The sequence below is a fragment of the Temnothorax longispinosus genome, unplaced genomic scaffold (genome assembly GCF_030848805.1).
Source record: "Temnothorax longispinosus isolate EJ_2023e unplaced genomic scaffold, Tlon_JGU_v1 HiC_scaffold_52, whole genome shotgun sequence".
NCBI classification, from domain to species: domain Eukaryota; kingdom Metazoa; phylum Arthropoda; class Insecta; order Hymenoptera; family Formicidae; genus Temnothorax; species Temnothorax longispinosus.
In genome coordinates, this window is record NW_027270363.1 from 12390 (window position 1) to 36395 (window position 24006).

A 24006-nucleotide genomic window follows, 5' to 3' on the forward strand; every position below is an offset into this window, starting at 1 on the left:
GGGGGGCCACCAGAACTCCAGCGAGAACTGCCGGTCAGAAAAAAAATTTTTAGAATTTTAGAGTGCGGTACTTTGAAGGGCTGTAACTTTTAAAATATTGGTCGGAGCGTTTTCGGACCCTAATAGTTTTCGATAGAACTCCTCGAGGGGGCACCAGAACTCCAGCGGAGAACTCCGGTAAAATAATTTTTTAATTTTAGGCGCGGTACTTTGAAGGGCTGTAGCTTTTAATATATTGTCGGAGCGCTTCGGACCCTAATAGTTTTCGATAGAACTCCTCGGGGGCCACCAGAACTCCAGCGAGAACTGCCGATTTCAGAAAAAAAAAAAATTACCCCTCGGGACTTAGGATATTTTCGAGTTGCGGTACTTTGAAGGGCTGTAACTTTTTAAATATTGGTCGGAGCGTTCGGACCCTAATAGTTGTCGATAGAACTCCCTCGGGGGGCCACCAGAACTCCAGCGAGAACTCCGGTAAAATAATTTTTAATTTTAGGCGCGGTACTTTGAAGGGCTGTAGCCTTTAATATATTGGTCGGAGCGCTTCGGACCCTAATAGTTTTCGATAGAACTCCTCGGGGGGCCACCAGAACTCCAGCGAGAACTCCGGTAAAATAATTTTTAATTTTAGGCGCGGTACTTTGAAGGGCTGTAAGCTTTTAAATATTGGTCGGAGCAGTTCGGACACTAATAGTTTTCGATAGAACTCCTCGGGGGGCCACCAGAACTCCAGCGAGAACTCGGTAAAATAATTTTTTAATTTTAGGCGCGGTACTTTGAAGGGCTGTAGCTTTTAATATATTGGTCGGAGCGCTTCGGACCCTAATAGTTTTCGATAGAACTCCTTGGGGGGCCACCAGAACTCCAGCGAGAACTCCGGTAAAATAATTTTTTAATTTTAGGCGCGGTACTTTGAAGGGCTGTAGCTTTTAATATATTGGTCGGAGCGCTTCGGACCCTAATAGTTTTCGATAGAACTCTCGGGGGGCCACCAGAAGCCAGCGAGAACTGCCGATTTCAGAAAAAAAATTACCCTCGGGACTTAGAAAGATTTTCAGAGTTTGCGGGACTTTGAGGGGCTGTAACTTGTAAAATATTGGTCGGAGCGTTTCGGACCCTAATAGTTTTCGATAGAAACTCATCGGGGGGCCACCAGAACTCCAGCGAGAACTCCGGTAAAATAATTTTTTAATTTTAGGAGCGGTACTTTTTGAAGGGCTGTAGCTTTTAATATATTGGTCGGAGCGCTTCGGACCCATAATAGTTTTCGATGAGAACTCCTCGGGGGGCCACCAGAACTCCAGCGAGAAACTGACGATTTCAGAAAAAAAAATGAACCCTCGGGACTTAGAATATTTCGAGTTGCGGTACTTTGAGGGGCTGTAACTTTTAAAATATTGGTCGGAGCGTTTCGGACCCTAATAGTTTTCGATAGAACTCCTCGGGGGGCCACCAGAACTCCAGCGAGAACTCCGGTAAAATAATTTTTAATTTTAGGCGCGGTACTTTGAAGGGCTGTAGCTTTTAATATATTGGTCGGAGCGCTTCGGACCCTAATAGTTTTCGATAGAACTCCTCGGGGGGCCACCAGAACTCCAGCGAGAACTGCCGATTCAGAAAAAAATAATTACCCTCGGGACTTAGAATATTTCGAGTGCGGTACTTTGAGGGGCTGTAACTTTTAAAATATTGGTCGGAGCGTTTCGGACCCTAATAGTTTTCGATAGAACTCCTCGGGGGCCACCAGAACTCCAGCGAGAACTCCGGTAAAATAATTTTTTAATTTAGGCGCGGTACTTTGAAGGGCTGTAGCTTTTAATATATTGGTCGGAGCGCTTCGGACCCTAATAGTTTTCGATAGAACTCCTCGGGGGGCCACCAGAACTCCAGCGAGAACTGCCGATTCAGAAAAAAAATTACCCCTCGGGACTTAGAATATTTCGAGTTGCGGTACTTTGAGGGGCTGTAACTTTTAAAATATTGGTCGGAGCGTTTCGGACCCTAATAGTTTTCGATAGAACTCCTCGGGGGGCCACCAGAACTCCAGCGAGAACTCCGGTAAAATAATTTTTTAATTTTAGGCGCGGTACTTTGAAGGGCTGTAGCTTTTAATATATTGGTCGGAGCGCTTCGGACCCTAATAGTTTTCGATAGAACTCCTCGGGGGGCCACCAGAACTCCAGCGAGAACTGCCGATTTCAGAAAAAAAATTACCCTCGGACTTAGAATATTTTCGAGTTGCGGTACTTTGAGGGCTGTAACTTTTAAAATATTGGTCGGAGCGTTTCGGACCCTAATAGTTTTCGATAGAACTCCTCGGGGGGCCACCAGAACTCCAGCGAGAACTCCGGTAAAATAATTTTTTAATTTTAGGCGCGGTACTTTGAAGGGCTGTAGCTTTAATATATTGGTCGGAGCGCTTCGGACCCTAATAGTTTTCGATAGAACTCCTCGGGGGGCCACCAGAACTCCAGCGAGAACTGCCGATTCAGAAAAAAAATTACCCTCGGACTTAGAATTTTCGAGTTGCGGTACTTTGAGGGCTGTAACTTTTAATATATTGGTCGGAGCGCTTCGGACCCTAATAGTTTTCGATAGAACTCCTCGGGGGGCCACCAGAACTCCAGCGAGAACTCCGGTAAAATAATTTTTTAATTTTAGGCGCGGTACTTTGAAGGGCTGTAGCTTTTAATATATTGGTCGGAGCGCTTCGGACCCTAATAGTTTTCGATAGAACTCCTCGGGGGGCCACCAGAACTCCAGCGAGAACTGCCGATTCAGAAAAAAAAATTACCCTCGGGACTTAGAATATTTCGAGTTGCGGTACTTTGAGGGCTGTAACTTTTAAAATATGGTCGGAGCGTTTCGGACCCTAATAGTTTTCGATAGAACTCCTCGGGGGGCCACCAGAACTCCAGCGAGAACTCCGGTAAAATAATTTTTAATTTTAGGCGCGGTACTTTGAAGGGCTGTAGCTTTTAATATATTGGTCGGAGCGCTTCGGACCCTAATAGTTTTCGATAGAACTCCTCGGGGGGCCACCAGAACTCCAGCGAGAACTCCGGTAAAATAATTTTTAATTTTAGGCGCGGTACTTTGAAGGGCTGTAGCTTTTAATATATTGGTCGGAGCGCTTCGGACCCTAATAGTTTTCGATAGAACTCCTCGGGGGGCCACCAGAACTCCAGCGAGAACTGCCGATTTCAGAAAAAAAAAATTACCCTCGGGACTTAGAATATTTCGAGTTGCGGTACTTTGAGGGGCTGTAACTTTTAAAATATTGGTCGGAGCGTTTCGGACCCTAATAGTTTTCGATAGAACTCCTCGGGGGGCCACCAGAACTCCAGCGAGAACTCCGGTAAAATAATTTTTTAATATTAGGCGCGGTACTTTGAAGGGCCGTAGCTTTTAATATATTGGTCGGAGCGCTTCGGACCCTAATAGTTTTCGATAGAACTCCTCGGGGGGCCACCAGAACTCCAGCGAGAACTGCCGATTTCAGAAAAAAAATTACCCCTCGGGACTTAGAATATTTTCGAGTTGCGGTACTTTGAGGGCTGTAACTTTTAAAATATTGGTCGGAGCGTTTCGGACCCTAATAGTTTTCGATAGAACTCCTCGGGGGGCCACCAGAACTCCAGCGAGAACTCCGGTAAAATAATTTTTAATTTTAGGCGCGGTACTTTGAAGGGCTGTAGCTTTTAATATATTGGTCGGAGCGCTTCGGACCCTAATAGTTTTCGATAGAACTCCTCGGGGGGCCACCAGAACTCCAGCGAGAACTCCGGTAAAATAATTTGTTAATTTTAGGCGCGGTACTTTGAAGGGCTGTAGCTTTTAAATATTGGTCGGAGCGCTTCGGACCCTAATAGTTTCGATAGAACTCCTCGGGGGGCCACCAGAACTCCAGCGAGAACTGCCGATTTCAGAAAAAAAAATTACCCCTCGGGACTTAGAATATTTTCGAGTTGCGGTACTTGAGGGGCTGTAACTTTTAAAATATTGGTCGGAGCGTTTCGGACCCTAATAGTTTTCGATAGAACTCCTCGGGGGGCCACCAGAACTCCAGCGAGAACTCCGGTAAAATAATTTTTAATTTTAGGCGCGGTACTTTGAAGGGCTGTAGCTTTTAATATATTGGTCGGAGCGCTTCGGACCCTAATAGTTTTCGATAGAACTCCTCGGGGGGCCACCAGAACTCCAGCGAGAACTGCCGATTCAGAAAATAAATTCCTGGATTGAATTTTAGGCGCGGTACTTTGAGGGCTGTAGCTTTTAAATATTGGTCGGAGCGTTTCGGACCCTAATAGTTTTCGATAGAACTCCTCGGGGGGCCACCAGAACTCCAGCGAGAACTCCGGTAAAATAATTTTTTAATTTTAGGCGCGGTACTTTGAAGGGCTGTAGCTTTTAATATATGGTCGGAGCGCTTCGGACCCTAATAGTTTTCGATAGAACTCCTCGGGGGGCCACCAGAACTCCAGCGAGAACTCCGGTCAAAAATAATTCTGTTAATTTTAGGCGCGGTACTTTGAAGGGCTGTAGCTTTTAATATATTGGTCGGAGCGCTTCGGACCCTAATAGTTTTCGATAGAACTCCTCGGGGGGCCACCAGAACTCCAGCGAGAACTCCGGTAAAATAATTTTTTAATTTTAGGCGCGGTACTTTGAAGGGCTGTAGCTTTTAATATATTGGTCGGAGCGCTTCGGACCCTAATAGTTTTCGATAGAACTCCTCGGGGGGCCACCAGAACTCCAGCGAGAACTGCCGATTCAGAAAAAAAAATTACCCTCGGGACTTAGAATATTTCGAGTTGCGGTACTTTGAGGGCTGTAACTTTTAAAATATTGGTCGGAGCGTTCGGACCCTAATAGTTTTCGATAGAACTCCTCGGGGGCCACCAGAACTCCAGCGAGAACTCCGGTAAAATAATTTGTTAATTTTAGGCGCGGTACTTTGAAGGGCTGTAGCTTTTAAATATTGGTCGGAGCGCTTCGGACCCTAATAGTTTTCGATAGAACTCCTCGGGGGGCCACCAGAACTCCAGCGAGAACTCCGGTAAAATAATTTTTTAATTTTAGGCGCGGTACTTGAAGGGCTGTAGCTTTTAATATATTGGTCGGAGCGCTTCGGACCCTAATAGTTTTCGATAGAACTCCTCGGGGGGCCACCAGAACTCCAGCGAGAACTGCCGATTTCAGAAAAAAAAATTACCCCTCGGGACTTAGAATATTTTCGAGTTGCGGTACTTTGAGGGGCTGTAACTTTTAAAATATTGGTCGGAGCGTTTCGGACCCTAATAGTTTTCGATAGAACTCCTCGGGGGGCCACCAGAACTCCAGCGAGAACTCCGGTAAAATAATTTTTTAATTTTAGGCGCGGTACTTTGAAGGGCTGTAGCTTTTAATATATGGTCGGAGCGCTTCGGACCCTAATAGTTTTCGATAGAACTCCTCGGGGGGCCACCAGAACTCCAGCGAGAACTCCGGTAAAATAATTTTTAAATTTTAGGCGCGGTACTTTGAAGGGCTGTAGCTTTTAATATATTGGTCGGAGCGCTTCGGACCCTAATAGTTTTCGATAGAACTCCTCGGGGGGCCACCAGAACTCCAGCGAGAACTCCGGTAAAATAATTTTTTAATTTTAGGCGCGGTACTTTGAAGGGCTGTAACTTTTAATATATTGGTCGGAGCGCTTCGGACCCTAATAGTTTTCGATAGAACTCCTCGGGGGGCCACCAGAACTCCAGCGAGAACTCCGGTAAAATAATTTTTTAATTTTAGGCGCGGTACTTTGAAGGGCTGTAGCTTTTAATATATTGGTCGGAGCGCTTCGGACCCTAATAGTTTTCGATAGAACTCCTCGGGGGGCCACCAGAACTCCAGCGAGAACTGCCGATTTCAGAAAAAAAAAATTACCCCTCGGGACTTAGAATATTTTCGAGTTGCGGTACTTTGAGGGGCTGTAACTTTTAAAATATTGGTCGGAGCGTTTCGGACCCTAATAGTTTTCGATAGAACTCCTCGGGGGGCCACCAGAACTCCAGCGAGAACTCCGGTAAATAATTTTTTAATTTTAGGCGCGGTACTTTGAAGGGCTGTAGCTTTTAATATATCGGTCGGAGCGCTTCGGACCCTAATAGTTTTCGATAGAACTCCTCGGGGGGCCACCAGAACTCCAGCGAGAACTGCCGATTTCAGAAAAAAAATTACCCCTCGGGACTTAGAATATTTTCGAGTTGCGGTACTTTGAGGGCTGTAACTTTTAAATATTGGTCGGAGCGTTTCGGACCCTAATAGTTTTCGATAGAACTCCTCGGGGGGCCACCAGAACTCCAGCGAGAACTCCGGTAAAATAATTTTTAATTTTAGGCGCGGTACTTTGAAGGGCTGTAGCTTTTAATATATTGGTCGGAGCGCTTCGGACCCTAATAGTTTTCGATAGAACTCCTCGGGGGGCCACCAGAACTCCAGCGAGAACTCCGGTAAAATAATTTTTTAATTTTAGGCGCGGTACTTTGAAGGGCTGTAGCTTTTAAATATTGGTCGGAGCGCTTCGGACCCTAATAGTTTTCGATAGAACTCCTCGGGGGGCCACCAGAACTCCAGCGAGAACTGCCGATTCAGAAAAAAAATTACCCTTCGGACTTAGATATTTAGGTGCGGTACTTTGAGGGCTGTAGCTTTTAAATATTGGTCGGAGCGCTTCGGACCCTAATAGTTTTCGATAGAACTCCTCGGGGGGCCACCAGAACTCCAGCGAGAACTCCGGTCAAAATAAATTTTTTAATTTTAGGCGCGGTACTTTGAAGGGCTGTAGCTTTAATATATTGGTCGGAGCGCTTCGGACCCTAATAGTTTTCGATAGAACTCCTCGGGGGGCCACCAGAACTCCAGCGAGAACTCCGGTAAAATAATTTTTTAATTTAGGCGCGGTACTTTGAAGGGCTGTAGCTTTTAATATATTGGTCGGAGCGCTTCGGACCCTAATAGTTTTCGATAGAACTCCTCGGGGGGCCACCAGAACTCCAGCGAGAACTGCCGATTTCAGAAAAAAAAATTACCCTCGGGACTTAGAATATTTTCGAGTTGCGGTACTTTGAGGGCTGTAACTTTTAAAATATTGGTCGGAGCGTTTCGGACCCTAATAGTTTTCGATAGAACTCCTCGGGGGGCCACCAGAACTCCAGCGAGAACTCCGGTAAAATAATTTTTAATTTTAGGCGCGGTACTTTGAAGGGCTGTAGCTTTTAATATATTGGTCGGAGCGCTTCGGACCCTAATAGTTTTCGATAGAACTCCTCGGGGGGCCACCAGAACTCCAGCGAGAACTCCGGTAAAATAATTTTTTAATTTTAGGCGCGGTACTTTGAAGGGCTGTAGCTTTTAATATATTGGTCGGAGCGCTTCGGACCCTAATAGTTTTCGATAGAACTCCTCGGGGGGCCACCAGAACTCCAGCGAGAACTGCCGATTCAGAAAAAAAAATTACCCTCGGGACTTAGAATTTTCGAGTGCGGTACTTTGAGGGGCTGTAACTTTTAAATATTGGTCGGAGCGTTTCGGACCCTAATAGTTTTCGATAGAACTCCTCGGGGGGCCACCAGAACTCCAGCGAGAACTCCGGTAAAATAATTTTTTAATTTTAGGCGCGGTACTTTGAAGGGCTGTAGCTTTTAATATATTGGTCGGAGCGCTTCGGACCCTAATAGTTTTCGATAGAACTCCTCGGGGGGCCACCAGAACTCCAGCGAGAACTGCCGATTCAGAAAAAAAATTACCCTCGGGACTTAGAATTTTCGAGTTGCGGTACTTTGAGGGGCTGTAACTTTTAAAATATTGGTCGGAGCGTTTCGGACCCTAATAGTTTTCGATAGAACTCCTCGGGGGGCCACCAGAACTCCAGCGAGAACTCCGGTAAAATAATTTTTTAATTTTAGGCGCGGTACTTTGAAGGGCTGTAGCTTTTAATATATTGGTCGGAGCGCTTCGGACCCTAATAGTTTTCGATAGAACTCCTCGGGGGGCCACCAGAACTCCAGCGAGAACTGCCGATTTCAGAAAAAAAAATTACCCTCGGACTTAGAATATTTTCGAGTGCGGTACTTTGAGGGGCTGTAACTTTTAAAATATTGGTCGGAGCGTTTCGGACCCTAATAGTTTTCGATAGAACTCCTCGGGGGGCCACCAGAACTCCAGCGAGAACTCCGGTAAAATAATTTTTTAATTTTAGGCGCGGTACTTTGAAGGGCTGTAGCTTTTAATATATTGGTCGGAGCGCTTCGGACCCTAATAGTTTTCGATAGAACTCCTCGGGGGGCCACCAGAACTCCAGCGAGAACTCCGGTAAAATAATTTTTTAATTTTAGGCGCGGTACTTTGAAGGGCTGTAGCTTTTAATATATTGGTCGGAGCGCTTCGGACCCTAATAGTTTTCGATAGAACTCCTCGGGGGGCCACCAGAACTCCAGCGAGAACTGCCGATTCAGAAAAAAAAATTACCCTCGGGACTTAGAATATTTTCGAGTTGCGGTACTTTGAGGGCTGTAGCTTTTAAAATATTGGTCGGAGCGCTTCGGACCCTAATAGTTTTCGATAGAACTCCTCGGGGGGCCACCAGAACTCCAGCGAGAACTCCGGTAAAATAATTTTTTAATTTTAGGCGCGGTACTTTGAAGGGCTGTAGCTTTTAATATATTGGTCGGAGCGCTTCGGACCCTAATAGTTTTCGATAGAACTCCTCGGGGGGCCACCAGAACTCCAGCGAGAACTGCCGATTTCAGAAAAAAAAATTACCCCTCGGGACTTAGAATATTTTCGAGTTGCGGTACTTTGAGGGGCTGTAACTTTTAAAATATTGGTCGGAGCGTTTCGGACCCTAATAGTTTTCGATAGAACTCCTCGGGGGGCCACCAGAACTCCAGCGAGAACTCCGGTAAAATAATTTTTAATTTTAGGCGCGGTACTTTGAAGGGCTGTAGCTTTTAATATATTGGTCGGAGCGCTTCGGACCCTAATAGTTTTCGATAGAACTCCTCGGGGGGCCACCAGAACTCCAGCGAGAACTGCCGATTTCAGAAAAAAAAATTACCCCTCGGACTTAGAATATTTCGAGTTGCGGTACTTTGAGGGGCTGTAACTTTTAAAATATTGGTCGGAGCGTTTCGGACCCTAATAGTTTTCGATAGAACTCCTCGGGGGGCCACCAGAACTCCAGCGAGAACTCCGGTAAAATAATTTTTTAATTTTAGGCGCGGTACTTTGAAGGGCTGTAGCTTTTAATATATTGGTCGGAGCGCTTCGGACCCTAATAGTTTTCGATAGAACTCCTCGGGGGGCCACCAGAACTCCAGCGAGAACTGCCGATTCAGAAAAAAATTACCCTGGCTTGAATTTTCGAGTGCGGTACTTTGAAGGGCTGTAACTTTTAAATATTGGTCGGAGCGTTTCGGACCCTAATAGTTTTCGATAGAACTCCTCGGGGGGCCACCAGAACTCCAGCGAGAACTCCGGTAAAATAATTTTTTAATTTTAGGCGCGGTACTTTGAAGGCTGTAGCTTTTAATATATTGGTCGGAGCGCTTCGGACCCTAATAGTTTTCGATAGAACTCCTCGGGGGGCCACCAGAACTCCAGCGAGAACTGCCGATTTCAGAAAAAAAAATTACCCTCGGGACTTAGAATATTTTCGAGTTGCGGTACTTTGAGGGCTGTAACTTTTAAATATTGGTCGGAGCGTTTCGGACCCTAATAGTTTTCGATAGAACTCCTCGGGGGGCCACCAGAACTCCAGCGAGAACTCCGGTAAAATAATTTTTTAATTTTAGGCGCGGTACTTTGAAGGGCTGTAGCTTTTAATATATTGGTCGGAGCGCTTCGGACCCTAATAGTTTTCGATAGAACTCCTCGGGGGGCCACCAGAACTCCAGCGAGAACTGCCGATTTCAGAAAAAAAATTACCCCTCGGACTTAATATTTCGAGTTGCGGTACTTTGAGGGCTGTAACTTTTAAAATATTGGTCGGAGCGTTTCGGACCCTAATAGTTTTCGATAGAACTCCTCGGGGGCCACCAGAACTCCAGCGAGAACTCCGGTAAAATAATTTTTTAATTTTAGGCGCGGTACTTTGAAGGGCTGTAGCTTTTAATATATTGGTCGGAGCGCTTCGGACCCTAATAGTTTTCGATAGAACTCCTCGGGGGGCCACCAGAACTCCAGCGAGAACTGCCGATTCAGAAAAAAATTACCCTCGGACTTAGATATTTCGAGTTGCGGTACTTTGAGGGCTGTAACTTTTAAATATTGGTCGGAGCGCTTCGGACCCTAATAGTTTTCGATAGAACTCCTCGGGGGGCCACCAGAACTCCAGCGAGAACTCCGGTAAAATAATTTTTAATTTTAGGCGCGGTACTTTGAAGGGCTGTAGCTTTTAATATATTGGTCGGAGCGCTTCGGACCCTAATAGTTTTCGATAGAACTCCTCGGGGGGCCACCAGAACTCCAGCGAGAACTCCGGTAAAATAATTTTTTAATTTTAGGCGCGGTACTTTGAAGGGCTGTAGCTTTTAATATATTGGTCGGAGCGCTTCGGACCCTAATAGTTTTCGATAGAACTCCTCGGGGGGCCACCAGAACTCCAGCGAGAACTGCCGATTTCAGAAAAAAAAATTACCCTCGGGACTTGAATTTTCGAGTTGCGGTACTTTGAGGGCTGTAACTTTTAAATATTGGTCGGAGCGCTTCGGACCCTAATAGTTTTCGATAGAACTCCTCGGGGGGCCACCAGAACTCCAGCGAGAACTCCGGTAAAATAATTTTTTAATTTTAGGCGCGGTACTTTGAAGGGCTGTAGCTTTTAATATATTGGTCGGAGCGCTTCGGACCCTAATAGTTTTCGATAGAACTCCTCGGGGGCCACCAGAACTCCAGCGAGAACTCCGGTAAATAATTTTTTAATTTTAGGCGCGGTACTTTGAAGGGCTGTAGCTTTTAATATATTGGTCGGAGCGCTTCGGACCCTAATAGTTTTCGATAGAACTCCTCGGGGGGCCACCAGAACTCCAGCGAGAACTGCCGATTCAGAAAAAAAATTACCCTCGGGCTTAGATATTTTCGAGTGCGGTACTTTGAGGGCTGTAACTTTTAAAATATTGGTCGGAGCGTTTCGGACCCTAATAGTTTTCGATAGAACTCCTCGGGGGCCACCAGAACTCCAGCGAGAACTCCGGTAAAATAATTTTTTAATTTTAGGCGCGGTACTTTGAAGGGCTGTAGCTTTTAATATATTGGTCGGAGCGCTTCGGACCCTAATAGTTTTCGATAGAACTCCTCGGGGGGCCACCAGAACTCCAGCGAGAACTGCCGATTTCAGAAAAAAAAAATTACCCTCGGGACTTAGAATATTTTCGAGTTGCGGTACTTTGAGGGGCTGTAACTTTTAAAATATTGGTCGGAGCGTTTCGGACCCTAATAGTTTTCGATAGAACTCCTCGGGGGGCCACCAGAACTCCAGCGAGAACTCCGGTAAAATAATTTTTTAATTTTAGGCGCGGTACTTTGAAGGGCTGTAGCTTTTAATATATTGGTCGGAGCGCTTCGGACCCTAATAGTTTTCGATAGAACTCCTCGGGGGGCCACCAGAACTCCAGCGAGAACTCCGGTCAAAATAATTCTTTAATTTTAGGCGCGGTACTTTGAGGGCTGTAGCTTTTAATATATTGGTCGGAGCGCTTCGGACCCTAATAGTTTTCGATAGAACTCCTCGGGGGGCCACCAGAACTCCAGCGAGAACTCCGGTAAAATAATTTTTAATTTTAGGCGCGGTACTTTGAGGGCTGTAGCTTTTAATATATTGGTCGGAGCGCTTCGGACCCTAATAGTTTTCGATAGAACTCCTCGGGGGGCCACCAGAACTCCAGCGAGAACTCCGGTAAAATAATTTTTAATTTTAGGCGCGGTACTTTGAAGGGCTGTAGCTTTTAATATATTGGTCGGAGCGCTTCGGACCCTAATAGTTTTCGATAGAACTCCTCGGGGGGCCACCAGAACTCCAGCGAGAACTGCCGTTTCAGAAAAAAAATTACCCCTCGGGACTTAGAATATTTTCGAGTTGCGGTACTTTGAGGGCTGTAACTTTTAAAATATTGGTCGGAGCGTTTCGGACCCTAATAGTTTTCGATAGAACTCCTCGGGGGCCACCAGAACTCCAGCGAGAACTGCCGATTCAGAAAAAAAATTACCCTCGGGACTTAGAATATTTCGAGTTGCGGTACTTTGAGGGGCTGTAACTTTTAAATATTGGTCGGAGCGTTTCGGACCCTAATAGTTTTCGATAGAACTCCTCGGGGGGCCACCAGAACTCCAGCGAGAACTCCGGTAAAATAATTTTTTAATTTTAGGCGCGGTACTTTGAAGGGCTGTAGCTTTTAATATATTGGTCGGAGCGCTTCGGACCCTAATAGTTTTCGATAGAACTCCTCGGGGGGCCACCAGAACTCCAGCGAGAACTGCCGATTTCAGAAAAAAAAATTACCCCTCGGGACTTAGAATATTTTCGAGTTGCGGTACTTTGAGGGGCTGTAACTTTTAAAATATTGGTCGGAGCGTTTCGGACCCTAATAGTTTTCGATAGAACTCCTCGGGGGGCCACCAGAACTCCAGCGAGAACTCCGGTAAAATAATTTTTAATTTTAGGCGCGGTACTTTGAAGGGCTGTAGCTTTTAATATATTGGTCGGAGCGCTTCGGACCCTAATAGTTTTCGATAGAACTCCTCGGGGGGCCACCAGAACTCCAGCGAGAACTCCGGTAAAATAATTTTTTAATTTTAGGCGCGGTACTTTGAAGGGCTGTAGCTTTTAATATATTGGTCGGAGCGCTTCGGACCCTAATAGTTTTCGATAGAACTCCTCGGGGGGCCACCAGAACTCCAGCGAGAACTCCGGTAAAATAATTTTTTAATTTTAGGCGCGGTACTTTGAAGGGCTGTAGCTTTTAATATATTGGTCGGAGCGCTTCGGACCCTAATAGTTTTCGATAGAACTCCTCGGGGGGCCACCAGAACTCCAGCGAGAACTCCGGTAAAATAATTTTTTAATTTTAGGCGCGGTACTTTGAAGGGCTGTAGCTTTTAAATATTGGTCGGAGCGCTTCGGACCCTAATAGTTTTCGATAGAACTCCTCGGGGGCCACCAGAACTCCAGCGAGAACTCCGGTAAAATAATTTGTTAATTTTAGGCGCGGTACTTTGAAGGGCTGTAGCTTTTAATATATTGGTCGGAGCGCTTCGGACCCTAATAGTTTTCGATAGAACTCCTCGGGGGGCCACCAGAACTCCAGCGAGAACTGCCGATTTCAGAAAAAAAAATTACCCCTCGGGACTTAGAATATTTTCGAGTTGCGGTACTTTGAGGGCTGTAACTTTTAAAATATTGGTCGGAGCGTTTCGGACCCTAATAGTTTTCGATAGAACTCCTCGGGGGGCCACCAGAACTCCAGCGAGAACTCCGGTAAAATAATTTTTTAATTTTAGGCGCGGTACTTTGAAGGGCTGTAGCTTTAATATATTGGTCGGAGCGCTTCGGACCCTAATAGTTTTCGATAGAACTCCTCGGGGGGCCACCAGAACTCCAGCGAGAACTGCCGATTTCAGAAAAAAAAATTACCCTCGGGACTTAGAATATTTTCGAGTTGCGGTACTTTGAGGGCTGTAACTTTTAAAATATTGGTCGGAGCGTTTCGGACCCTAATAGTTTTCGATAGAACTCCTCGGGGGGCCACCAGAACTCCAGCGAGAACTCCGGTAAAATAATTTTTTAATTTTAGGCGCGGTACTTTGAAGGGCTGTAGCTTTTAATATATTGGTCGGAGCGCTTCGGACCCTAATAGTTTTCGATAGAACTCCTCGGGGGGCCACCAGAACTCCAGCGAGAACTGCCGATTCAGAAAAAAAAATTACCCTCGGGACTTAGAATATTTCGAGTTGCGGTACTTTGAGGGCTGTAACTTTTAAAATATTGGTCGGAGCGCTTCGGACCCTAATAGTTTTCGATAGAACTCCTCGGGGGGCCACCAGAACTCCAGCGAGAACTCCGGTAAAATAATTTTTTAATTTTAGGCGCGGTACTTTGAAGGGCTGTAGCTTTAATATATTGGTCGGAGCGCTTCGGACCCTAATAGTTTTCGATAGAACTCCTCGGGGGGCCACCAGAACTCCAGCGAGAACTGCCGATTTCAGAAAAAAAATTACCCCTCGGACTTAGAATATTTTCGAGTTGCGGTACTTTGAGGGCTGTAACTTTTAAATATTGGTCGGAGCGTTCGGACCCTAATAGTTTTCGATAGAACTCCTCGGGGGCCACCAGAACTCCAGCGAGAACTCCGGTAAAATAATTTTTAATTTTAGGCGCGGTACTTTGAAGGGCTGTAGCTTTTAATATATTGGTCGGAGCGCTTCGGACCCTAATAGTTTTCGATAGAACTCCTCGGGGGCCACCAGAACTCCAGCGAGAACTCCGGTAAAATAATTTTTTAATTTTAGGCGCGGTACTTTGAAGGGCTGTAGCTTTTAATATATGGTCGGAGCGCTTCGGACCCTAATAGTTTTCGATAGAACTCCTCGGGGGGCCACCAGAACTCCAGCGAGAACTGCCGATTTCAGAAAAAAAAATTACCCTCGGACTTAGAATATTTTCGAGTTGCGGTACTTTGAGGGGCTGTAACTTTTAAAATATTGGTCGGAGCGTTTCGGACCCTAATAGTTTTCGATAGAACTCCTCGGGGGGCCACCAGAACTCCAGCGAGAACTCCGGTAAAATAATTTTTTAATTTTAGGCGCGGTACTTTGAAGGGCTGTAGCTTTTAATATATTGGTCGGAGCGCTTCGGACCCTAATAGTTTTCGATAGAACTCCTCGGGGGGCCACCAGAACTCCAGCGAGAACTGCCGATTTCAGAAAAAAAAATTACCCTCGGGACTTAGAATATTTTCGAGTTGCGGTACTTTGAGGGGCTGTAACTTTTAAAATATTGGTCGGAGCGTTTCGGACCCTAATAGTTTTCGATAGAACTCCTCGGGGGGCCACCAGAACTCCAGCGAGAACTCCGGTAAAATAATTTTTTAATTTTAGGCGCGGTACTTTGAAGGGCTGTAGCTTTTAATATATTGGTCGGAGCGCTTCGGACCCTAATAGTTTTCGATAGAACTCCTCGGGGGGCCACCAGAACTCCAGCGAGAACTCCGGTAAAAAATTTTTAATTTTAGGCGCGGTACTTTGAAGGCTGTAGCTTTTAAATATGGTCGGAGCGTTTCGGACCCTAATAGTTTTCGATAGAACTCCTCGGGGGCCACCAGAACTCCAGCGAGAACTCCGTTAAAATAATTTTTAGATTTTCGAGTGCGGTACTTGAGGGGCTGTAACTTTTAAAATATTGGTCGGAGCGTTTCGGACCCTAATAGTTTTCGATAGAACTCCTCGGGGGGCCACCAGAACTCCAGCGAGAACTCCGGTAAAATAATTTTTAATTTTAGGCGCGGTACTTTGAAGGGCTGTAGCTTTTAATATATTGGTCGGAGCGCTTCGGACCCTAATAGTTTTCGATAGAACTCCTCGGGGGGCCACCAGAACTCCAGCGAGAACTGCCGATTCAGAAAAAAAAATTACCCTCGGACTTAGAATATTTCGAGTTGCGGTACTTTGAGGGGCTGTAACTTTTAAAATATTGGTCGGAGCGTTTCGGACCCTAATAGTTTTCGATAGAACTCCTCGGGGGGCCACCAGAACTCCAGCGAGAACTCCGGTAAAATAATTTTTTAATTTTAGGCGCGGTACTTTGAAGGGCTGTAGCTTTTAATATATTGGTCGGAGCGCTTCGGACCCTAATAGTTTTCGATAGAACTCCTCGGGGGGCCACCAGAACTCCAGCGAGAACTGCCGATTCAGAAAAAAAATTACCCTCGGGACTTAGATATTTTCGAGTTGCGGTACTTTGAGGGCTGTAACTTTTAAAATATGGTCGGAGCGTTTCGGACCCTAATAGTTTTCGATAGAACTCCTCGGGGGGCCACCAGAACTCCAGCGAGAACTCCGGTAAAATAATTTTTTAATTTTAGGCGCGGTACTTTGAAGGGCTGTACTTTTAAATATTGGTCGGAGCGCTTCGGACCCTAATAGTTTTCGATAGAACTCCTCGGGGGGCCACCAGAACTCCAGCGAGAACTCCGGTAAAATAATTTTTAATTTTAGGCGCGGTACTTTGAAGGGCTGTAGCTTTTAAATATTGGTCGGAGCGCTTCGGACCCTAATAGTTTTCGATAGAACTCCTCGGGGGGCCACCAGAACTCCAGCGAGAACTCCGGTGAAAATAAATTTTTAATTTTAGGCGCGGTACTTTGAGGGCTGTAACTTTTAAAATATTGGTCGGAGCGCTTCGGACCCTAATAGTTTTCGATAGAACTCCTCGGGGGGCCACCAGAACTCCAGCGAGAACTCCGGTAAAATAATTTTTAATTTTAGGCGCGGTACTTTGAAGGGCTGTAGCTTTTAATATATTGGTCGGAGCGCTTCGGACCCTAATAGTTTTCGATAGAACTCCTCGGGGGGCCACCAGAACTCCAGCGAGAACTGCCGATTTCAGAAAAAAAAATTACCCCTCGGGACTTAGAATATTTCGAGTTGCGGTACTTTGAGGGGCTGTAACTTTTAAAATATTGGTCGGAGCGTTTCGGACCCTAATAGTTTCGATAGAACTCCTCGGGGGGCCACCAGAACTCCAGCGAGAACTCCGGTAAAATAATTTTTAATTTTAGGCGCGGTACTTTGAAGGGCTGTAGCTTTTAATATATTGGTCGGAGCGCTTCGGACCCTAATAGTTTTCGATAGAACTCCTCGGGGGGCCACCAGAACTCCAGCGAGAACTCCGGTTAGAAAATAATTCCCTGGTTAATATTTCGGCGCGGTACTTTGAGGGGCTGTACTTTTAAATATTGGTCGGAGCGTTTCGGACCCTAATAGTTTCGATAGAACTCCTCGGGGGGCCACCAGAACTCCAGCGAGAACTCCGGTAAAATAATTTTTAATTTAGGCGCGGTACTTGAAGGGCTGTAGCTTTTAATATATTGGTCGGAGCGCTTCGGACCCTAATAGTTTTCGATAGAACCACTCGGGGGGCAACCAGAACTCCAGCGAGAAACTGCCGATTCAGAAAAAAAATAATTACCCCTCGGGACTTAGAATATTTTCGAGTTGCGGTACTTTGAGGGGCTGTAACTTTTAAAATATTGGTCGGAGCGTTTCGGACCTAATAGTTTTCGATAGAACTCCTCGGGGGGCCACCAGAAACTCCAGCGAGAACTCCGGTAAAATAATTTTGTAATTTTAGAGCGCGGGTACTTTGAAGGGCTGTAGCTTTTAAATATTGGTCGGAGCGCTTCGGACCCTAATAGTTTTCGATAGAACTCCTCGGGGGGCCACCAGAACGCCCCTCAAAGTACCGCAACTCGAAAATATTCTAAGTCCCGAGGGGTAATTTTTTTTTCTGAAATCGGCAGTTCTCGCTGGAGTTCTGGTGGCCCCCCGAGGAGTTCTATCGAAAACTATTAGGGTCCGAAGCGCTCCGACCAATATATTAAAAGCTACAGCCCTTCAAAGTACCGCGCCTAAAATTAAAAAATTATTTTACCGGAGTTCTCGCTGGAGTTCTGGTGGCCCCCCGAGGAGTTCTATCGAAAACTATTAGGGTCCGAAACGCTCCGACCAATATTTTAAAAGTTACAGCCCCTCAAAGTACCGCAACTCGAAAATTTCTAAGTCCCGAGGGGTAATTTTTTTTTTCTGTAATCGGCAGGTCTCGCTGGAGTTCGGGTGTCCCCCCGAGGAGTTCTATCGCAAACTATTAGGGTCCGAAGCGCTCCGACCAAGATTTAAAAGTTACAGCCTCTTCAAAGTACCGACAACCGAAATATTCTAAGTCCCGAGGGTAATTTTGTTTTCTAAATCGGCAGTTCTCGCTGGAGTTCTGGTGGCCCCCGAGGAGTTCTATCGAAAACTATTAGGGTCCGAACGCTCCGACCAATATTTTAAAAGTTACAGCCCTCAAAGTACCGCAACTCGAAAATTCTAAGTCCCGATGGTAATTTTTTTTTGAAATCGGAAGTTCTCGCTGGAGAGTTCTGGTGGCCCCCCGAGGAGTTCTATCGAAAACTATTAGGGTCCGAAGCGCTCCGACCAATATATTAAAAGCTTACAGCCCTTCAAAGTACCGCGCCCTAAAATTAAAAATTATTTTACCGGAGTTCTCGCTGGAGTTCTGGTGGCCCCCCGAGGAGTTCTGGCGAAAATATTAGGGTCCGAAACGCTCCGACCAATATTTAAAAGTTACAGCCCCTCAAAGTACCGCAACTCGAAAATATTCTAAGTCCCGATGGGTAATTTTTTTTTTTCTGAAATCGGCAGTTCTCGCTGGAGTTCTGGTGGCCCCCCGAGGAGTTCTATCGAAAACTATTAGGGTCCGAAGCGCTCCGACCAATATATTAAAAGCTACAGCCCTTCAAAGTACCGCGCCTAAAATTAGTCCCGAAAAATTATTTTACCGGAGTTCTCGCTGGAGTTCTGGTGGCCCCCGAGGAGTTCTATCGAAAACTATTAGGGTCCGAAACGCTCCGACCAATATTTTAAAAAGTTCGCAGCCCTCAAAGTACGCAACTCGAAAATATTCTAAGTCAGAGGGGTAATTTTTTTTTCTGAAATCGGCATTTCTCGCTGGAGTTCTGGTGGCCCCCGAGGAGTTCTATCGAAAACTATTAGGGTCCGAAAGCGCTCCGACCAATATTATTAAAAGCTACATTGCCCTTCAAAGTACGCGCCTAAAAATTAAAAAATTATTTTACCGGAGTTCTCGCTGGAGTTCTGGTGGCCCCCCCGATTGAGTTCTATCGAAAACTATTAGGGTCCGAAGCGCTCCGACCAACTATATTAAAAGCTACAGCCCTTCAAAGTACCGCGCCTAAAAATTAAAAAATTATTTTACCGGAGTTCGTCGCTGGAGTTCTGGTGGCCCCCGAGGAGTTCTATCGAAAACTATTAGGGTCCGAAACGCTCCGACCAATATTTTAAAAGTTACAGCCTCTCAAAGTACCGCAACTCGAAAATATTCTAAGTCCCGAGGGGTAATTTTTTTTTCTGAAATCGGCAGTTCTCGCTGGAGTTCTGGTGGCCCCCCGAGGAGTTTTTCTATCGAAAACTATTAGGTCCGAAGCGCGCCGACCAATATATTAAAAAGCTACAGCCCTTCAAAGTACCGCGCCTAAAATTAAAAAATTATTTTACCGGAGTTCTCGCTGGAGTTCTGGTGGCCCCCCGAGGAGTTCTATCGAAAACTATTAGGGTCCGAAACGCTCCGACCAATATTTTAAAAGTTACAGCCCTCAAAGACCGCAACTCGAAAAATATTGTATGTACAGAGGGGTAATTTTTTTTTTGAAACCGGCAGTTCTCGCTGGAGTTCTGGTGGCCCCCCGAGGAGTTCTATCGAAAACTATTAGGGTCCGAAGCGCTCCGACCAATATATTAAAAGCTACAGCCCTTCAAAGTACCGCGCCTAAAATTAAAAAATTATTTTACCGGAGTTCATCGCTGGAGTTCGGGTGGCCCCCCGAGGAGTTCTATCGAAAACTATTAGGGTCCGAACCGCTCCGACCAATATTTAAAAGTTACAGCCCCTCAAAGTACGCAACAACTCGAAAATATTCTAAGTCCGAGGGGTAATTTTTTTTCTGACAATCGGCAGTTCCTCGCTGGAGTTCTGGTGGCCCCCCGAGGAGTTCTATCGAAAACTATAGGGTCCGAAGCGCTCCGACCAATATATTAAAAGCTACAGCCCTTCCAAAGTACCGCGACTAAAATTAAAAAATGATTTTACCGGAGTTTCTCCGCTGGAGTTCTGGTGGCCCCCCGAGGAGTTCTATCGAAAACTATTTAGGGTCCGAAACGCTCCGACCAATATTTTAAAAGTTACAGCCCCTCAAAGTACCGCAACTCGAAAATTTCTAAGTCCCGAGGGGTAATTTTTTTTTTTCTGAAATCGGCAGTTCCTCGCTGGAGTTCTGGTGGCCCCCGAGGAGTTCTATCGAAAACTATTAGGGTCCGACAGCGCTCCGAACAATATTTAAAAGCTACAGCCCTTCAAAGTACCGCGCCTAAAATTAAAAAATTATTTTACCGGAGTTCTCGCTGGAGTTCTGGTGGCCCCGAGGAGTTCTATCGAAAACTATTAGGGTCCGAAGCGCTCCGACCAATATATTAAAAGCTACGCCCTTCAAAAGTACCGCGCCTAAAATTAAAAAATTATTTACCGGAGTTCTCGCTGGAGTTCTGGTGGGCCCCCGAGGAGTTCTATCGAAAAACTATTAGGGTCCGAAACGCTCCGACCAATATTTTAAAAGTTACAGCCTCTCAAAGTACCGAACACTCGAAAAATCTAAGTCCAGAGTGTAATTTTTTTTTCTGAAATCGGCAGTTCTCGCTGGAGTTCTGGTGGCCCCCCGAGGAGTTCTATCGAAAACTATTAGGGTCCGAAGCGCTCCGACCAATATATTAAAAGTTACAGCCCTTCAAAGTACCGCGCCTAAAATTAAAAAATTATTTTACCGGAGTTCTCGCTGGAGTTCTGGTGGCCCCCCGAGGAGTTCTATCGAAAACTATTAGGGTCCGAAGCGCTCCGACCAATATATTAAAAGCTACAGCCCTTCAAAGTACCGCGCCTAAAATTAAAAATTATTTTACCGGAGTTCTCGCTGGAGTTCTGGTGGCCCCCGAGGAGTTCTATCGAAAACTATTAGGGTCCGAAACGCTCCGACCAATATTTTAAAAGTTACAGCCTCTCAAAGTACCGCAACTCGAAAATATTCTAAGTCCCGAGGGGTAATTTTTTTTTCTGAAATCGGCAGTTCTCGCTGGAGTTCTGGTGGCCCCCCGAGGAGTTCTATCGAAAACTATTAGGGTCCGAAGCGCTCCGACCAATATATTAAAAGCTACAGCCCTTCAAAGTACCGCGCCTAAAATTAAAAAATTATTTTACCGGAGTTCTCGCTGGAGTTCTGGTGGCCCCCGAGGAGTTCTATCGAAAACTATTAGGGTCCGAAGCGCTCCGACCAATATATTAAAAGCTACAGCCCTTCAAAGTACCGCGCCTAAAATTAAAAAATTATTTTACCGGAGTTCTCGCTGGAGTTCTGGTGGCCCCCCGAGGAGTTCTATCGAAAACTATTAGGGTCCGAAGCGCTCCGACCAATATTTAAAAGTTACAGCCCTTCAAAGTACCGCACTCGAAAATTCTAAGTCCGAGGGTAATTTTTTTTCTGAACGGCAGTTCTCGCTGGAGTTCTGGTGGCCCCCGAGGAGTTCTATCGAAAACTATTAGGGTCCGAAGCGCTCCGACCAATATATTAAAAGCTACAGCCCTTCAAAGTACCGCGCCTAAAATTAAAAAATTATTTTACCGGAGTTCTCGCTGGAGTTCTGGTGGCCCCCGAGGAGTTCTATCGAAAACTATTAGGGTCCGAAGCGCTCCGACCAATATATTAAAAGCTACAGCCCTCAAAGTACCGCGACTCGAAAATTTAACAGAGGAATTTTTTTGAACTCGGAGTTCTCGCTGGAGTTCTGGTGGCCCCCCGAGGAGTTCTATCGAAAACTATTAGGGTCCGAAACGCTCCGACCAATATTTAAAAGTTACAGCCCTCAAAGTACCGCAACTCGAAAATTCTAAGTCCCGAGGGTAATTTTTTTTCTGAAATCGGCAGTTCTCGCTGGAGTTCTGGTGGCCCCCCGAGGAGTTCTATCGAAAACTATTAGGGTCCGAAGCGCTCCGACCAATATATTAAAAGCTACAGCCCTTCAAAGTACCGCGCCTAAAATTAAAAAATTATTTTACCGGAGTTCTCGCTGGAGTTCTGGTGGCCCCCCGAGGAGTTCTATCGAAAACTATTAGGGTCCGAAGCGCTCCGACCAATATATTAAAAGCTACAGCCCTCAAAGTACCGCGCCTAAAATTAAAAATTATTTTACCGGAGTTCTCGCTGGAGTTCTGGTGGCCCCCGAGGAGTTCTATCGAAAACTATTAGGGTCCGAAACGCTCCGACCAATATTTAAAAGTTACAGCCCTCAAAGTACCGCAACTCGAAAATATCTAAGTCCGAGGGTAATTTTTTTCTGAAATCGGCAGTTCTCGCTGGAGTTCTGGTGGCCCCCCGAGGAGTTCTATCGAAAACTATTAGGGTCCGAAGCGCTCCGACCAATATATTAAAAGCTACAGCCCTTCAAAGTACCGCGCCTAAAATTAAAAAATTATTTTACCGGAGTTCTCGCTGGAGTTCTGGTGGCCCCCCGAGGAGTTCTATCGAAAACTATTAGGGTCCGAAGCGCTCCGACCAATATATTAAAAGCTACAGCCCTTCAAAGTACCGCGCCTAAAATTAAAAAATTATTTTACCGGAGTTCTCGCTGGAGTTCTGGTGGCCCCCCGAGGAGTTCTATCGAAAACTATTAGGGTCCGAAACGCTCCGACCAATATTTTAAAAGTTACAGCCCCTCAAAGTACCGCAACTCGAAAATATTCTAAGTCCCGAGGGGTAATTTTTTTTTCTGAAATCGGCAGTTCTCGCTGGAGTTCTGGTGGCCCCCCGAGGAGTTCTATCGAAAACTATTAGGGTCCGAAGCGCTCCGACCAATATATTAAAAGCTACAGCCCTTCAAAGTACCGCGCCTAAAATTAAAAAATTATTTTACCGGAGTTCTCGCTGGAGTTCTGGTGGCCCCCGAGGAGTTCTATCGAAAACTATTAGGGTCCGAAACGCTCCGACCAATATTTTAAAAGTTACAGCCCTCAAAGTACCGCGCTCTAAAATTAAAAAATTATTTTACCGGAGTTCTCGCTGGAGTTCTGGTGGCCCCCCGAGGAGTTCTATCGAAAACTATTAGGGTCCGAAACGCTCCGACCAATATTTTAAAGTTACAGCCCTCAAAGTACCGCAACTCGAAATATCTAAGTCCGAGGGTAATTTTTTTTCTGAATCGGCAGTTCTCGCTGGAGTTCTGGTGGCCCCCCGAGGAGTTCTATCGAAAACTATTAGGGTCCGAAGCGCTCCGACCAATATATTAAAAGCTACAGCCCTTCAAAGTACCGCGCCTAAAATTAAAAAATTATTTTACCGGAGTTCTCGCTGGAGTTCTGGTGGCCCCCCGAGGAGTTCTATCGAAAACTATTAGGGTCCGAAACGCTCCGACCAATATTTAAAAGTTACAGCCCTCAAAGTACCGCAACTCGAAAATATTCTAAGTCCCGAGGGGTAATTTTTTTTCTGAATCGGCAGTTCTCGCTGGAGTTCTGGTGGCCCCCCGAGGAGTTCTATCGAAAACTATTAGGGTCCGAAGCGCTCCGACCAATATATTAAAAGCTACAGCCCTTCAAAGTACCGCGCCTAAAATTAAAAATTATTTTACCGGAGTTCTCGCTGGAGTTCTGGTGGCCCCCCGAGGAGTTCTATCGAAAACTATTAGGGTCCGAAACGCTCCGACCAATATTTTAAAGTTACAGCCCTCAAAGTACCGCAACTCGAAAATTAAGTCCGAGGGGTAATTTTTTTCTGAATCGGCAGTTCTCGCTGGAGTTCTGGTGGCCCCCGAGGAGTTCTATCGAAAACTATTAGGGTCCGAAGCGCTCCGACCAATATTTAAAAGTTACAGCCCTTCAAAGTACCGCAGCCTAAAATTTAAAAATTATTTTACCGGAGTTCTCGCTGGAGTTCTGGTGGCCCCCCGAGGAGTTCTATCGAAAACTATTAGGGTCCGAAACGCTCCGACCAATATTTTAAAAGTTACAGCCCTTCAAAGTACCGCGACTCGAAAATTCTAATCCAAGGGAATTTATTTCTGAACCGGCAGTTCTCGCTGGAGTTCTGGTGGCCCCCCGAGGAGTTCTATCGAAAACTATTAGGGTCCGAAGCGCTCCGA